This window comes from Aptenodytes patagonicus, chromosome 9 (genome assembly GCF_965638725.1).
Source record: "Aptenodytes patagonicus chromosome 9, bAptPat1.pri.cur, whole genome shotgun sequence".
Lineage (NCBI taxonomy): Eukaryota > Metazoa > Chordata > Aves > Sphenisciformes > Spheniscidae > Aptenodytes > Aptenodytes patagonicus.
In genome coordinates this window covers 19,600,853-19,618,671 of record NC_134957.1, presented here as the reverse complement: position 1 = coordinate 19,618,671, position 17,819 = coordinate 19,600,853, and the positions used below count along the sequence as shown (strand labels likewise).

The 17,819-nt window shown below is 38.4% G+C and overlaps 1 protein-coding gene across 1 annotated transcript in view; it reads left to right on the top strand.

Annotated features, from left to right (window-relative positions):
• Positions 1–2,049: 2,049 nt before the first annotated feature.
• Positions 2,050–17,819, top strand: part of TENM1 (teneurin transmembrane protein 1) — a 940,180-nt gene continuing 924,410 nt past the window's right edge. The window contains exon 1 of the mRNA XM_076347340.1: positions 2,050–2,169. The gene's annotated coding sequence lies outside the window, so the exon portion shown is untranslated. The remainder of the gene's footprint in view (positions 2,170–17,819) is intronic.

The window sequence follows — 17,819 nt, the reverse complement described above, 5'->3', positions numbered from 1 at the left end:
TGTGCTGAGCCATGTGGTGTGCAAATTTTTTTCTTTCTATTCTAGTATAAGCTTGTTCTTGCTGTGAAGGATTCTGATTTTTTTTTTTTATAGTGTCCTATGAATGCATAGAAATCCTTTCTATCTCGCTGCTTTTCCATATGCTTTTCAACATTGCTGCACCTAAACATCTCAGGATCATGAGTGAACATGTTGTTCTTCTGTTCTCACAAGACTCCTGGGCTAAGTATTTGTTCCTATTTCACAATTGAGGGACTACAGTGGAGGACAAATTTAATAGTTTACCTATAGTTTTCCTCAGAGAATTCAGGAATTTAAATCAGATTTCAGAATCCTTACTTGGTGTCCTACCCCATAGGCTGTTCTTTCTTGTTTAAACAGGTGAGCATTTACTTCGGTGAGGGAAATGAGCAACTGATGGCCAGTACAGGTGTTATAAACAGGAGTTAAATTTTGAACTCCTTTTCCCACAAAGGAAGATGGACATATCAGCCAATGTCCCCCAAGTCTACCAGAGCAGAAAGCCAGACATTTGACCATGTAGTCATTGCTTGCATTTAAAAAAAAAAAGGCAAAATGTATAGATATATTAGAAATATATCTATTTATATATCCGTTAAAGGAACTTCAGACATAACTCTGTATGGTGTTTCTGATAGTGATTCATGCAAGGCGTTCAATGTTTTTATGGCTATTCTCATTATTAACTGGGTTTATGCTTACTGGAAAGCTATCGAGAAGTGGGCAGCAATGTCACCTGCCCGTGGAAATAGAGTGGTATTGACTGAACCTTGCCTTTACCCCACAGGAAAGAAGCGAACCTGAGAAAATAGAAACAAAATGCAGGAAAGAAGCATGTTCTGAACGTGCTGAATAATAAAGTTAAATTGCATAAACAATCAGCACTGCAAACCCATATAAGCATTCAGCTACCACACTATTCATAAGGGAAAAAGTGGGCCCCAAAGCTTTGATCGGTCTTGAGCTCCTCCCCTGTGGCCAAGAAATGAGCAATTTTTTTTAATGCTTTGTCACTATGAACTGAATCACTGATTTTAAAAACAACAAAAAAGTATAAGCAGCTCGCATACTAGCACTCATTACTGTACTCTTACACCTGGGCAAGCAACGGGATTTTTTCACATAATCATGTATAGTCTTATTTATTTTGTGTACTTACGTGAGTGTGTGCATGAGTAGCTAATACAGACAGATAGGCCAGAGCCAAATCCCCAGATTCAGGCACTTCAGAGCTGCAGAGTGTTCAAAATCCAAATCAGGGCTTTACAGCTTGAGCCCTTCTCTAATATTTATTCAGATTTATGATAAATGTAGTACTTTAGAGCTAATTCTTGTTCATAATGTAGCCGTTGTTCAGTCGCGACTATAGTGTATAAATATCACGCATTTATTTTTGAGCCTGTAGACATTTAAGCCTCTGTGTTCTTCAGGGCTTTATTTATTTATTTACGCCTTTGCTTGTTTGATAGATGGCAGCAGATAAATGTTTCCTAACTGGGGATGTCTCATTAGATTTTGCTTTTAGTATCATCTGTCATATGACAGCAAATAATAGGGAATTTTTGCACATTTGTATGACTGTATTGTGTTTTCACTTATAGCTGCTTCTGTGTTTTCACAGGTGAGGCGATCTATAAATATAACCTTACCCTTAAATACTATCTGCAAAGAAAATGTATTTATACTACAACCAGAGCCCTATCGTCTTGTCATTACAGCCCCACTGTTTCTGAGGAAGCAAGCTTGTTCTGTGGTATAGAAGGTGGAGACTGGGAAGCTGGCTCTGCTAAGCTTTGCCTAATGCAAACTGCTTTAGTATGCACATCACATCATGCCGGCTATACTGCAGGGAGCAGGCAGTTATCGCACAAGCGTGCATCCTCAGAGCCAGGATAAACACTCCGTTACTCTCCCTCTAAACTGCTCTTCTGGGAGGGAGAGAAAATAAATAGGGAGCGAGAGAGACATTTGAAGTAACCTTTTTAAGAAGGAGGCAGCAGCCAATAGAACCTTTCTTTCTTTTTTTTTTTTCTTTTTTTTTTTTTCTTCCCACTTCTTACTAGAGAAATTCGTGTTGCCTCAGCAATTAAGGAGAAGAGCCAGCATCTAGGGTTCCAGGCTGTGAGGGGGAGTAGCAACTTGTACCAGGTAGGAAGCCCTTTCAACATCCTCTTTAATTCATGCAGCTCAGTTACTACTTGCTATGTTACTATATGGTGGCTGACTTCTGGAGACCTTGTGTCTGCTAGCCACCATTCCCCGAGTGAAAGAGACCTTGGGGAGCTTTAATTGCCAATGACCTTCAGGGTATTTCTTGGAAAGACACTGGTACTTAGTGCTGTAAAGTGAAGCAATCTATACTTTAGTCTGACTGCTTAGAGGTGTGCGTTTAGCATCAGGATGCAGCTGGATGAAACTGCAGCTGTTACCCCTCTACGAAACCATGTCACAAATGAGTAAAAATTAGCCATTTTATAACAACCGAAGCAGCTGCTCTGCATTTTTAGCAACACAGCTGTATTACTTTCCAAAACTTATTACCATAAATTCTTTGTGGGCTGGAAAGTAAGCAGATATGCTTTAGTGTATTCGAAGTTATTTTGACAGTTATCTACTATATTTTCATAGTCGCTTATGCGTATTTTACCAAGACTTTTCTAAACTTTCCTGAGGCAGCCATGTCTTACGTGGCAGATTAATATTCCTGCTAAGAAATAATTAGTGTAATAATTGTAGTGAGCTGGTTACAACATTTGATTTACAGTATTGCCTACTGAGAGCCTGCAGGAATGCAGGCATCTCTTGCAATGTTTGAGGGCTGGCGTGGGATGGAGCCCTAGGTCACATATGCTCGTTTTATCTGCCTTAGTACTACAGAAGGACAGAGGGGAAAGTGAGGTGGAGGAGAAATCTATAATTGGGCTTTGTGATCCTGTTGTGCAGTGTTTTCTTCCTAGCGTTTTGTATTTGTGTTCGTTCACATGAATGAACTGTTAGGTGACACCTATTCAACCTTTTCGTATTGTGACAATAATGTGATTTAGTAAGTTTACTAAAAGCAAGAGTAGCACTTGCAAGCAACGAAGAAATAAGTTCAGAGCTTAGGATTCAGTCCTGCAAGGGTCACCGTGATGTCTGTGAGACTCTCAAAGTTTCATTGTTTGATCAATTTAAGTTGCTGTCTTCTGAGCAGTAAGGGAGTCTGAGGCAAACTTTTGCAAGCTCTAACATTCTCTTCTGTAAAGCAGACCAGCGACAGTGAATTCGTAAGGGTAAAAATATATATGTATTTTTAAAGGGTAAGCAGTGGTGTGAGCAAGTATACCATGTCTAAAGATTCAGTTGCTTGCAAGAAAACCTGAAAACAGTGTTCAAAACAGTCAGAGCTTAGGCACCACTGCTGTAATAAAAAAATAAATACTGATAATAGTAGAGCTCTCTTGGATGGCTGTAACCACACAATCTCTTCCGGTATGTAATTGCTCTATGCAGAAATAGCTCCATATATATTGTTTAAAGATATCTTGTGACTCTTATCTGTAGGAAAAACCATTGAGGATGTCTAAATCCATAGTCTTTTTTCTGATGAGCATAATGAAAAAAACATTTCTTAGCAAATGAGAATTATATCTGATAGTAATAAAATCTAAGGAGGCAAAAAAGAAATAGCTTTGAAAATTATAGCTGTGAAATAGAGGTGAGATCTAGTTAGTGACCAGGGTTGGTTAGAGGACCTGGCAGCAGGTGAGAAGAATTCTACCCTCTGTTTCATCTGTTCTGAGAAATTCAATGCTTCAGAGAATTCACACTTAGAAAGTACTGATTCAATTAGCAACTAAGATAGGAAGAAAACTGGAATAGGAAAGTGATGTCTTGACTCCTTTTATTTCTCTTGATATATGAAATATGAGATGAAGAAAATGATACCCATGCCCTTCTGGTTTTTTGAACAGGTATACATTCGATGTAAAACTGAAGTGAATTATTACCTTAAAGAGAAAAAGGGGGTAGTAAGGGTAGGAAGTTGAACACTTCAATGCGTTTCACTAGAAACTCTTATCAAGTTCAGGTTTCAGAGAACTTTAAGGCAAAGTACAGCTGGTTGGTGGGGGTTTTTTGTATTTTGTTTTTTTGTGTTTTTTTTTTTTTTAAACCTCCAGTCCAAATGCTCACCCTACGAATATGTAAAATCCTCAAACGTTCTCAAAAAAAAAAAATTATGAATTGACTCAGGCCTTAAATTTTGGCTTTCACTTTAGGGTTTATTATTTATTAATTCATTGTCACACTTTGTAGGTCTCTCTGAAAGAACGGAATCATCAGAGAACTGTGCATTGGGATATATAGGTTTCTTAGCGACCTGCAAGCAATACCAAGCTACCTTTCTATGCCTCAGTTTACTTATATGTAAATACAGGTGTTGGCAGCTGCCTATTTGGAAACATATTGCAGATCTGAGTTTTTCCAGATTACCTCATTCACACTAGTGGTGCTTTGTGTAGATTTTCTTTTTTATGACTCTAGTTCACCTTGTAGCTCATGAATTTGACTTTAATAATTTTTCTTGGTATGTTACCTGTTGCTCACCCTACTAAAAGCCTGCCGAACAAACACTGTTTTCTTCATGACTAAAAATAATTTTTCATTTATAAAACAGGTAGCAAAAATCCATTTATGCTTCATCCCTACCCTGGAAGAGACTACCTTTACCGCAGATAGCTTAGTGGGGTTTGTGGGATAGCCCTGTCCCATTGGGGAACCCCGTTACGTTTAACGAGACCCCTCAGGAGCTCAAGAGTCACTGCTAGCAAATCTGTGATGTCTACATATCTAAAAGTATAGATTGGACTTACTGTCCCATAAATCTTATGATTTCTCAGCAGAAATGGTGCAATCAGTTATGCTGAGGTTTTTTTAAATAGAAAAATAGACTAATCTGACTACCAGAGGAATTAGTAGCTGACATCCCTGTTTGTCATGTTGCAATGTGTGGGTACCTCCTTATGTCGGTGGCTTTGACCAAGGCTCCCTACCTCTCCATTAATTCCCAGACCTGCTCAGTGATAGTCCTTTCAGCATCCATGCAGTGGAGAACTGGGACTCCTAGTGCCATTGGAAATAAGATGAGGAAGACTCAGATTTGTTGCATATGAAAGACAAGGTCCCTCTGTAAAAGTACAAGTAATTGATGTTTCTTGGTGCTTTTTGACACTGCTGCATCAAGAAATTAGCCTGACTGGAGAGTATGTTGTTAATATAAGGACTATCAAAATGCAATGTATGAAATTCTAGGTGTTGATGTAGTTCCGTATTATTATGGGTCCCCAGAGTGGCCATTATCTTTTGATCTAGCTTTAATTAATTTTAATAAGCTCCTTGGTTTTTGGAAGCAAAACACTAAACACACAGTCCCAGTAATGTATGATGACTCTGCAAATTTATACATGAGGATTTCCAAACAACCTCACGGTACGCTTTTGAGGGGCAAGGGCTGCACAATTATACTGAACAGACGTGTCCACACTCAGGCATGTATTCCTTCTACTGTGAGCACGAACGAGAGTATGAGACTAGATTTTCCTTTTTTCACTGTCAAGATATTCAGTAATATTTTTCCAAATGAACACTTGAAGACAATCAGGGGCTTTTGTACATTGCTTTCTATGTATGCAAGGGATTAGAATTAATGGTTGAACTCAAGGGATCAGGATTAATGGTAAGGCTGGCTAACATTCACTAACATGACTACCATTGGACTTCACTGCCAACTTTAAGAAAACAGTAAGTTACTTAACAGCACAAAACTTTTGAGATTTATTTAGGCAATAATCCCCGAGAAACCAATCATTACTTGCAATTAACTGCTGGTTTGTTGGTTGTTGGACCATTAATATTCTAACAAACTGTTAACTAAAGTAACAGCAACAGCAAATTCTGAGGTGGATATTTGGTCAGACTGTGTGTTTCATGTGATAGAACTTCTTTATCTGTCCTACGCTTCTTTAGCAGCTAGGGACTCATTAAATAATTTCTTCCCTGTTAATGCCTTTTGATGCTATCTGGAAAGGCTGTGATGTTGGAGCTGGATTTGTAATACCTATGAGGCTATAGTTTAGACAAAATGTGGGGATTTTGTTGTTATTTTTTTCCCCTGAAACTTTATTGCTGCTTTTTTAAGACACCTGATGCAATACTATTATTTAAATAATAATTTTCTTGATAAAAAGACTTACCTCTGACTATTTTTACTTTTTTTTTCTAAATGAAATTATATCTTTGGATAGAAACTCATCCCTGGTCTTGTTCAATCAGTCCTGGTAGCAGCACAAGGAAGTTCTTCTGATATAGGTCATTCTTAGGATAGGCAGAATTGGAAAACAATATCTTGGGATGTTTTGGCCTTCTCATTATCCTCAGCCTCGTTCAGAGTTCAAAATTGAAAGCAAAACTGAATGGTGAGAGACCCAGAAAATAAACTGGAAGCTGAACAACTGCTATTTTCATAAGTTTATTTAAAGTTCCAGGTTTATTTAATGTTGTCTTTCTATTTCATTGTTTTACTTTTCAGTGGCCAGAAAAAAAAGAGAAAGAAACAAGCCAGATAACACTATTTCTTTTAAAGTACGACAGCTGTTTTATCTCTGTGGGCTTTCCTTGCTTGATCCAGAAATCGTCAATAGCTTAGGGTGCAAGTGTGCATGTGTTGACTTTTCGTTAATGGAATTGAGGTGGGTGGCTCTACTAAGGCTGATTAGAACCATCACAAAATCTGCCATGCTACAATGAAATGAAGGGAGATGGATTTAGGTCAGTATCTAATGAGCCCCACATACAATGTCGGCAGGAAAAAAAAAAAAACCTCAAAAGTTAAATATGTAATCTGAGTAATTTAGAATAAAAAAAACAACAACCCAGACACTGGCTTACATGTCTTTAGTATGAATCTTACCTAGTGCAGAAAATGATTCTGTTTTTCCAAATAAAAAAGTAATATCACAGAAGTACTTGTACCATATGGGGCTTAAAAAACACTGAAAACACAAAACTTGTTAGCTTTTAGTATGTGTTTTATGAAAACATTAATCACCCTTTGTACAGTTCACAAGCTCTTATTTTTATATTTATTTTAAGCAACCAGGCAGTGTCAAAGTTGATGGTTTTTTCCAGGGCTGGTAAAATTTGTCAGGATTAAGCTTCCTTATTGGAGAGCTGCAAGGGAGGCGGAGAGATGGGAGAGCGATTTTTATTATATTATAGTGTACTAGTTTGCTACAATAAATGTTGCTCTGAAGTACCTCTTTGGATAAACCAACTTATTGTTGAAAGTACGGGACGTGGAGAGAAGGAGGATCATTCTGTTCAGCACCCTACCTAGCGAGATGTACAGCTATTTGAAGTCACCAGTAAAGAAACAAAAGTAAGCATCTGAAATTCTGAGAAAGAAATGATTTTTGTGAAGTGGCCATGCTGTCGGGTGTATTTTCCTTCTGTGCTTGTTCCTTGCTTCAGTGTCAATCAGACTGGTGCAAATCCCTCGGAGAAGATAAACATCATTAAAGAGAAGCAGTAAAGGTAAAAAAGTTCTTATAGTAAACTTCCTTATTTTGTGATGTTCTTTCTTAAAATGACAGCTATTTAAATGAAATAGGTTTTCCTAGTATAAAATATATCCATCAAGCTACTGACATTAGTGGTTGTTGAACGCGAAGCATACCCCAGTGTTCCGGAGCAGCTGGTAACTTTATTTACATTTGCCTACAAAACACCTGCCAGATTTAACATCAAACCACAGCATAACATAATGAGATCTTTAAGTCTGCAGAAATGAATGACAGGCTTCTGTTTTCTCTTGCCGGGAAAAAAGAATACTAGTGTAAGATACTAAAACAGAAAAATAGTTTGCATAGGACAAAACTAATTTGGCTTTATTAATACTTTATCTGTAGACCTTCTAGAAGTTAGAGAGAATAGACCACTCAGCATATATAGGTAAGGATACCAGAACCCGACTTTCAAATGAATTGTGACCTTTAAGTACTCAAATACTTGAAATTAATTTTTCTTTGGCATATTAATATCAAACTATCATCTAGGATCAACATTTTTCATAAGTGAGCATAATTCAGGCAGAATATCAGAGGAATTACATGTTGCACTGACATGAAACCCAAGCAGTTCAGTGTGATTTTATTGCACCAGAAACCAAAGGTCAACTGCTTGGAGCTGAATTATTGGCTGTGTTGGGGTTCTGACCCAGTATTCACCATTGGGTGCCTCTGCAGCCATACAGAAGAACAGCTGCGCTTGAATCTTTCTCCCTGCTAACCAGGAAAATTGCCCAACTATTTAGTTGAGTTTCCTAAAAAGCTACTTATAAGGTAGCCTCAACATGAGATATTCCTAACTCTGGTCCATCTTCCCATCCTATCCCCAGACACAGCATGCCAGTGTTGTGTTTCTTTCCTGGCATGGGGTGTAATGCCAGCCTCCCGGGGTATCCTCGCAGCTGTAGTATTTGTCTAGATTCATACGACACTGAATTCTCTCTAAATGCTTTTAGGACACTATTTAAAAAATACCTATTTGTACTCTTCCCCGCAAATGGCCCTTGAAATACATATTGTGTTTAGAATTTATAGACTTAAAGAAGGGACTGCCATCTTTTCCAGGTAACGTACAGAGACCAGTGCGAGGTGGGAGGTAAGCAATAAATAACAGCAATGTGAGAATGACATCTTTGCACGCTATGTCCTTGAGTAACATCGTCTCTCTTAATACACGGGAACGTACAGTGGATGATGTAGATCAAATGCAGTTATCGTCAGTTTACTTGCAGAAGCTGCTCTTGGTGGCAAACTGCTGGTTTGGGAGAGTGTGATGACTTGGAGTCCGGTTGGGTTTGCAGTATTGGCAGCTTAGGCAGTAATTTGTTGCCTTATGAAATGAATGCACATATTATGGAAAGGATGGAATTCTTTACCTGCATTTAAGCCAACACCACTGACATCTCTGACACTCTGTTCGCTCAGTTTCTACTTCTCCTTAGTGGCTGCATCACTCCCATAGCAATTTTGTACGATGCTGAAATTTCCCAATTCACGCAAAAGGGATTTGGGCATCTGCACCAATGATAATACCACAGAAGACCTTCCCACATTGCTTTGCAAATAAGCCAGTGTCCTGTCCTAGCTTTAGCTGTTTATCCACAGTGCTGCTCTACGTGGCAATTTGCTTCCAGTCAATGTTAGTACGCATGGAAGTCTGGCACTTTGGCGAGTCGTGGGGCTAGTGATGAAACCTGGCTTTCTCAGGGGTGCTCGTTTAGGTATGAGGAGGTAAAGAAGAGTGAATAGGGCTTAGCTAAGCTTATGAGAGAGGGAGAGAAGCCATGTTTGAATGTTGTAAACCTGGCCAAAGAATGAGTTTGAGACATCGGTAGACGTATCTCTGAAATTCTGAGCATATTCCATTTTTTTCTTTTGTACACTTCATTCCTTGTGAGCCCTTAACTAAAAAATACATCCAAGAAATTCTCAGTAGTTACCTTCAGAATTTCACTTTATATATAATTTATCATTAAAAGGGTCACAGCAAAGTTAATAGATGTCTGAAATAACAGATGCATGGAATATTTTTTTTTTTGCCTATAGTTTGTGTACTTCTAGCCTTGGTGTACAGTGGCGCATCCCACAAAGTTTTCTTTCATGTCTAATGCAAGTGGTTACTAGTCAATGCTTTTCTTGCGAATGTGGATTATGTAAAGATGTCTCAGTTTGTATCGACATTTGATGAACCATACACTTAAAACAAAACTAAAAAAGTAAGAAAAAAGCAGGTGCAGGTGCCAGGATGCCTTCAGGCGAAAAAGAAAGAACAGTAACTTTTAGGGCACGAGCAATGATAGATGTGTTAGTTGCAAGTTATTCTTTTTGGTGGTTATTGAGTAGAGAATACCAAGTCCCTGTCATTTATGCCTGTGTTTGATTTTTTTCCTTCTTTTTTTTTCTTCGTTAAGCACATGCTTAAAAACAAGTGTCCTATAAACAAGTGTCCTATAGAATGAGCTGACAGGAACTAGCTTGAGTAGCCCAAGTCATTAAACATTTTTTACTGCCATGACTCTTGGCAATTTTTAAGATTTACAAAAGGACACGCGCTCCGAGAGTTTGTCTCTCTTTCTGCAGTAAGTCTGAATAGTCTTTCTTCATGTGTGTCTTTCCTCTCTGAAATTATATTAGACAATTTGACAAGGAGCTGTTATATTTAATATTCAGAAACTAAATATATAGTATTATGCAGAGAAATAAAAATGAGGATTTTTTAGCACTCATAAAATTGTTTGAAGGCAATGCTTCCAATTATGCGTATGAAGAATGTAACAAAATCAGAGGAAAAATTAAAAAATTATGAAAAAGTCTGTGTTTACCTTTAAGTCTATTTACATTTTCAGAATCTGTGTTCATATTACAGTCTTTGGAACCAGCATGTTTGGAGTTTGTTGTGATACTGGAAGAGTTTTGCTATTAGACTCAGGTGAATCTTCTGGGAGGCTCTTGGAAGAGCTCTAATTCTCCCACTTTGCTATCAATTAATTGCTCTCTTAGTTGAAGTTCATGAAGTTTGCGTAGTTATTTTGAAATGTTTTGAAGCTATATTTACATTTTGAGCACTAACACAGTATATGAGAATAGAGTCCAGTGAATGCCATGTGTTGAGGAACTGAGATTCTTAAAGGTTCTGTAATATTTTAGGAAAAAAGGTGTTAAGAATTGGTGTATAGGTCTGCGTGGTGTATAACTTGTATCTTGGCAAGTATGTTTACTGGGTGAATCTACACAGCAGTTTACAGGGGAAGATCAGTGTAGATGCATCCTCTGTCCTCCCAAAATGACATGTGGTCAGAATGCGTATCGAAGGGGACACCTAAGTCCATGGTAAAAGGTTGTGTGTCCTCCACGTGCATTTCTAAAGGAAGAAGGATGCTGAGAGGCAGAAGGGACAAGAAGAAATGATTCTCACAGGCTGCTGGTGTTTTGCTATGCAGCACATGAGCAATACCTGCTTCCAAGTTCATTATTTTTGTACTGTGTAACAGCAGAATGACTGTTTCACTAACATTTTCCTGCTGGATGGAAATGGACTTCTGAATTTCAAAACACTGTTTTACGGCTGCTTAAGTAAACCCAAGGGCAAAAATGACAAGTAGTTTCTGTGCTTTTGATTCTCCCAGTTAAGGAGTAAAAGGACCCTTCTCCACTCTTCATTCTTGCTTTCATTATTGCTGGTTGTGTGGCTAATGTTTCTGAAGTCTGATGTGGACCAATTGCATCATTTTCTAAATATTTCGAAGCTGTCCTGTAAAATACTATGAAAACAGTTATTCTTAAGATAGGTCATCATTCAAGCCTTTGAGCCGGAAAGTTAAAAGCAAGAGGCAAAAACCCTAAAAAATAGATTTCTTTGTGATGCAGAAAGATTCGTCATCAGGGATAGGCCAAGACTTCATTTTCATGGGGTTAGCACTGGTTTGTTCATAACTCAAATTTATATTTCAGTTTTCCAGTGTCCTGGAGCTAGGATAACCATGCATTTTTCTCTGAACTTAGTTAAGAGGAGGTTTCAAGTGCCACAAATTGATAAAGGTTAGACTTGTCTTTAGAGGTATACAGTTTTCATTGGGGTAACTTCTTCATGATAAATGAAGAAGCTGGTCTGTATCTGGTAAATGTGTTGCAGTGAAATCATACCTGGCTACATCTCCAAGCAAGAACTCACGCTACACATTGTGTGTGGCTATGTCATGTCAGTTCTGCAGCTTACAGTTGTGCTGCTGTAAAGTTTTAAGTATGTTTACTTTGGTTTAGACAATACTGTGTATGGAGATCATCAGAAATGTAAGAAATATATAAAGCATCTGATACCTTGGGTAAGTAAAATGGCCAGATGTCTGTGAAAACTCTGGTAGTTTTTCAGAGAGAAAGACCAACATGTTCTTGAATATTGCTTCAAGTACTTCAAAGTCATCGCAGTAATGATATCCATTACTGTAATCTGCTGGAGACAAATTGAGACTACACCAAGAGGACTGTAGTGGGGCTACATGTATGTCCCTCAAGAATTGTTCCTGGTGTATCTTTTTTAAAAATTTCAGTAATTCCCTTGAAAAGAGAAATTAGCAAAAGCAATTTTTCTGACGCCCACAAAGTTTGTGGGCCCTGTCACACCGGGAGTTTAGAATACCATATAGGAAGAATAAAATGACCTTGAGGACTACAGTAATAGTAGCGGAATGAAATTCAATAGGACAAAGTGCAAGATCATGCACAAAACCAATGCATTTCTGTTATAAGCTAGGAGCTCGTTAATTGGAAATGACAGAGGAGGAGAAAGTCACAGGATGACTGCAAGCTACCAGTGCAACACATCAGTGAAAAAGGCAAATGCAATCTTAGGCTGTGCTGGATGAGATATTTGCATTAGCAAAGGAAATAACAAATACCTGCACGAGGTCCTGCAGAAATCGTAAACTCGGATATTTTTAATAATTCTCTTTCCCTGCTTTTAATTGAGGTGAATTCAAACTGGAACAGGTGGAAAGAAAGGTAACTAGGATGTTCAGGAGAATGAGAAGTCTTTCATAAGAGGAGAGACTAAGAGACTTTGTCGTGTTTAGTCCAACCAGATAAATTTATCAAAAGATAAGCAGTAAGTTAAAGGATGATATAAATATATTTAAGATGGAAATAAATGTGTCTGGCTCTCAGAAGTGTGGTATTCTGGAGCCGATTTTAATGGTGGTCAAAAAAAACTACTCGGCCTTTGAGCTGGAGAAATCCCCTTTTCTTAAAGGAGAAAATCTAACCTGCCCTGCCAATGATTGAAGGGAGCTAGCCTCAAGAGCAATCATTTCCAGTTCTTCTAAGCATTTAAAAGGAAAGGCCAATATTGAAATCAGTTCTGTAATTCAGATACTGCTAGGTTCATGTGTGGTTCAATCTCTATTTACTTGAATTGTAATGAAGGTGGGAGAAATCAGCATAAATCATAAACTGCTAGAACAACCTTGTCAGACTGGAAAGAGTTGCAGTGTTGTAATGGCATTGATAATGCAGTTTATGCTCACTGACATACTCTCTTTTTATTCTGTCTGTAAGGACACATCCTGCAAATATCTTCTTGGATATTTGTTCAGCTAAAATACTGGGTGCCAATCTACTTTTAATCTGATTTTCCCAAATCCCATGGCTTAGATCCAGGTGGGTCACATGCTAATCACAAATAGAGCAAACAGGCTTGAACTCCTGTCATGTAAACAGTTCTTTACTTGAGAATTTGCCTTAATGTATCAATAGACTCCCATAAAATTGCGATCTCTCCCATCCTGCTGATCTGCAGTTTTAGCTCTGTAGGTGTTGGGTGGTTTGGTTGGTTTTTTTCCTCATAATGATCTGACACTAATTTCTTGCTGCTTTTAGTGTTTAGCCGCTTCCCTGTTGCTGAGCTGAACTGGTACTTTGGAAAATGGCATCTCTTCTCTCGTGTGTGAAATCAGCAGGCACGAAACAGGAGGAATGGCGTTGTCTGAACAGTCCATTCAGTATAGCAGGGGAGAGCTGGTTGGGAAGAAAAGTGAAAGAGTGAAAACTGTGAGTGACAAATGCAAAGGAGAAACAAGGATGAAGACGGAAAAAGCATGAAGACAAAAAGGTTGACAAGGAAAAACCAGGAAAGAGCGGGGGGAAATACTAGTAAAAGCAAGACCAACAAAAATATGGCAAATCACCCCTTTTAAATATTCATTTAGGCTGAAAAGAAGTGCTACAGAGTAAAGCCACATAAATTTTAATTTTTACTGCAAAGTTTGTAGTAGAGCTAAATATTATATAGCTAGAACTGCATGCTAGCCTGCTCCTGGGAAGTATCCGGTGCTGTCACTACATTGAAGGAAGCTTGAAATCACACACTCCTATGTTTAAGGCTATCTTTAAACCCAGCCTGAAGCTCTTTCAGCCTGAAGCCTGGTCTCCACAGGCTGTTTTGCCAGCTCAGATGTTTGATCCTATTGTAGCCATTTCCAGTTTTTCCACAATTCCTCCACATCCAGGGGTGTTCTGGGTTGGAAGTAGCCATCTCGCCAGGAGACTCTCCCAGGTTAGGAGAACTCTTCCACAGCTGATATACTGTTTCTTACAGGAGTGTTGTGCTACTAGAGTGAGAAAAGGTGCACGGGAGTGCTGACAGATGAGTGAGCCCCAAAACCCAAATATTCTGACTTCACTTAGCTCTTGTGTTATACTATAATATCATCTCATTCCTTCCCAAGGTTTCACTTTGGGATCCACATCAATGTAAGCTCAGTAACCTTGGGAGAACCTCTTTTATTCTTTCACTTGTAGAATACTTGCGGCAGAGAGCATCTCTCTGATCCCCCTGCCTGCATACATCCAGGAGACAGCAGTAGAAATTTATCCTTTTATTCTATAATGCCTGAGGGTACTGGAGTAGCTCTGAGAATAGATAATAACTGAAGTTCTTCAAATACTGTGAAATGGTAATTGTGGGCTCAAATTGTAGGTTTTTTGTCACAGAGTATTGCTGGGAGGGAATTCTTAGAACCACCATGCCCACGTACAGAACTTTCCCCCTACCCCCCCTGCAACTTAAGTTTTCACTGGATTATATTTTCTTCATCTTCAGTATCAAGACTTGTTTATCTTTGATTTTGCTGCTGAATTATTGGTTGTACCTAGTTAATGGACAGCATTTAGGCAGGCAATGGTGAGGAGCAAAGATGTTTTCTTTTAGAGTGTGTGATTGAGGGTGATCATGAAGTAACTTTTCACAAGAAATAGTCTTATTTCAGAATGCTGTTGCATTTTGCTTTTTTTAAATTGGTTCTTATGTTGACCGCACACATGTTCTTCTGAAAATGGAAGCCAGAGCAGGAATAATTTTCTGCGCATACTTTCTAAGCCAGTCAATTCCAGTGACAAGAAGACAATTCCTGCTTAAGTGGAAAGTAACCTTGTTCATTGTCCTCAAAAAATAAATATAATGTATCTCTGCAGCAGAATCAAAGGCTGATACAAACCCGAAAAGAACCCCTAAACCCCCCAAGTGTGTTCTCAAAATATAATTATTGCCAAGAGAGACTTGATTTTGTTGGCAGCTTGAACACTTAAGAAGAGGTAGCAAGTAAGGGGAGCCTTGGGTTTTGGGAGAACTCTAAGATAGTAATTTAAAACTTCAAATTCCAGTATTCTTCCTTGAAGCTTGAAAATGCTACTTTTTTATAGCATAATGTAGAGAATGACCGTATCATGTAGAAAAACTAAGCGCTGTAACGGATTGATTAGGAGATATATACTTCCAGCATGTTCACTATCAGAAAAATGCATGATTATAGAAGACTGAAGGAATAGAAATGACTCCGTATCTGTCACCTCTTCTCACACCATTCAAAATCCTCTGCCTGTGCCTCATAAAGAGTTTCAGTTCTTCTCTCTTAAGAATCTATAGCTTGAATCACACAGCTGACAAAGTTTCATATAAATTTATCTCACAGAGTATTGCTTGAATTGATTTAGGATAAAGTGTCTTACTTCAGAGAGACATGGGCCTTAACCTGTGCTTTTTGAAGTAATTATTTTTGCTGCAGGTGTGAAGAATACATAGTTGTGTTAAAATGTGACAGTTTTATAAGCCACAATGATGGTGAACAGGGGAAAAAATTAAGCCCAAAGACAAGGTTCAGCAGTATTGTTGAGGGCATCCCAAGCTGTGAAGCTGGGCCAGACTGACTTTACATTAGTTTCAGGGATAGTGTTACTGGTGCTAGAATAGACTCCTGTTGGGAGACATTGGTCACAGTCACAGATTAACTACGGGAAAACATCTGCGTTGGGTTCACACCAGACTGCGAGCTGCTGGTGCCAAACAGTCATGCTACAGAACTGCAGGCAAAGAGATAAAGCAGGAGATTACTAGAATTGCAGCCAAATGCCAATATACTTTATAATTACTTTTAATCTTTTCAGAGACATTAAAAATACATTCAGTGGAGCCAGTTTCTTGCATTTTTTATTAAGATATGCGAACTTGTTAATGGGGACACAATGCAGAATGGAGATGAATGGAAAAAAAGAGAACAAATGTCGTGACAACCGTCAAGGTGTTTGTTGGGCTTTTCAAAGAGAACCTTCCTTGATGCTCTTGAAACACATTATTTATTACTGAAAGTATCTAACAGATGAAAAGTAAACTGTTCAGCAACACTACATCAGGCTACGTATTTGTAACTTGGAGTGCTGCTCTCATTGCTGTATCAGACTTGGGTGCTCTCAGGGTTGCAAAAAGAGCGAGCTGTAGCCCCAGAGGTTAAGGTTATCTATGGCCGTTTTTCTCGTGCTCTCAGGAAAACCAAGGGCTCTGGGCCTGCCCCAAAGGGGGAAAGAAGGGTAATGCCTGCTGCAGAAACTGCTGTTGTACTGTTTGCTGCTGAATCCCTTTGTTTACTCCTCTCCTTTGTTGCAGCAAGTGTTCCTGCTATGCTAGCATTTGTGGCATCTGCTCCTGTCACACTGACTCATTTACCTTGGAGATAAAGTGAAGCAGAATTGCCTGTTGGTAGTGGCAGGGAGGAGAGCAGCGATTCTCAGCTTTATTTCTCTTTGTTTCTCATTGAGCCCTTTTCCTCATTTGTTAATTCTAGTAAGCATTCTCCATATGCGTTTAGTATTTTCACATATGTTTCTGTGTATATTTAATTGTCTACAGTAGACTCTTTCCATCTTTTCTTCCTGCTTCGTGTGTCAACTGTCTGTTTAGATTTTAAGCTACTCAGAAAGAGCCATTTCTTTGTGTGTACTTCCACGCAGCATCCAGAAAGATGCAACCCTGCAGTTAATTGGAGGCTCTGAATAATCTTGCCATATAAAAAGTATAATTACTGATAGCACTCGTTTTTTCTTTTTTTTTTTAAATGGCACTTTCTATTCGCGGACAATCACAGCAAGGAACCTAGTTCTTATCAATAACCACTTTTCTTAACGTGCCTGTGTGGATTCCTACAACCCACAGAGAAGAAATCTACCAGTAGATAGCGGTGTAACTGTAGTATCTCTGTAGCTGACATTTTAACAATGCCCCAATTTTTGTGCTAGTTGTAAAATCTCATCGTTCGTGCTATTGGGAAGATTTTTAGGCTATTCTGTATAGAGAAGTCAAGCTTTATGAAGGTAAAAAGACAAAACCAGGAATGCTTCCTTCCTGAAGCATACTCTACAAAGGCATGTCGTATGTGAAGGCTCTTGTCCAGAACACTGTATCTATGATTGACTGGTAAATGCTGTGTCTTTGTAGCGATACTCTAATATTTTAGAATACTGAGTTTAGCCTCAGGAATTGTTCATTACTGATTGATCTTTATGTTAGTGATTTGTAATCTTAGTTTTGGTGTAAAACACTGGTACAATTAGTTTTTGTTAATGATTAGGATTTTTGTCAGCAAGTAGATGATATAAAGTATGACTTAATCTCCTAGTCTTATATTACTTTGCCAACATTACTTTTTTTTTAACTTTAAAACAAAAGTGCCTTTTTTTTTTTTTTAAGGACTTATCTGTGTTTTTAGGTCCTGTAATACCTAGATCTTCAGTGGCTGCACTTCCAGCACTTGTAATTATACTAAGAATGGAAACAACAAAAACCCCATGGCAAATGCCAAGTTTTCTTAGTAAGTTTATACTTAATAAAAGTCGCTCCTTCCACAGTTAGCACCCGCTATCTTCAAAATACGT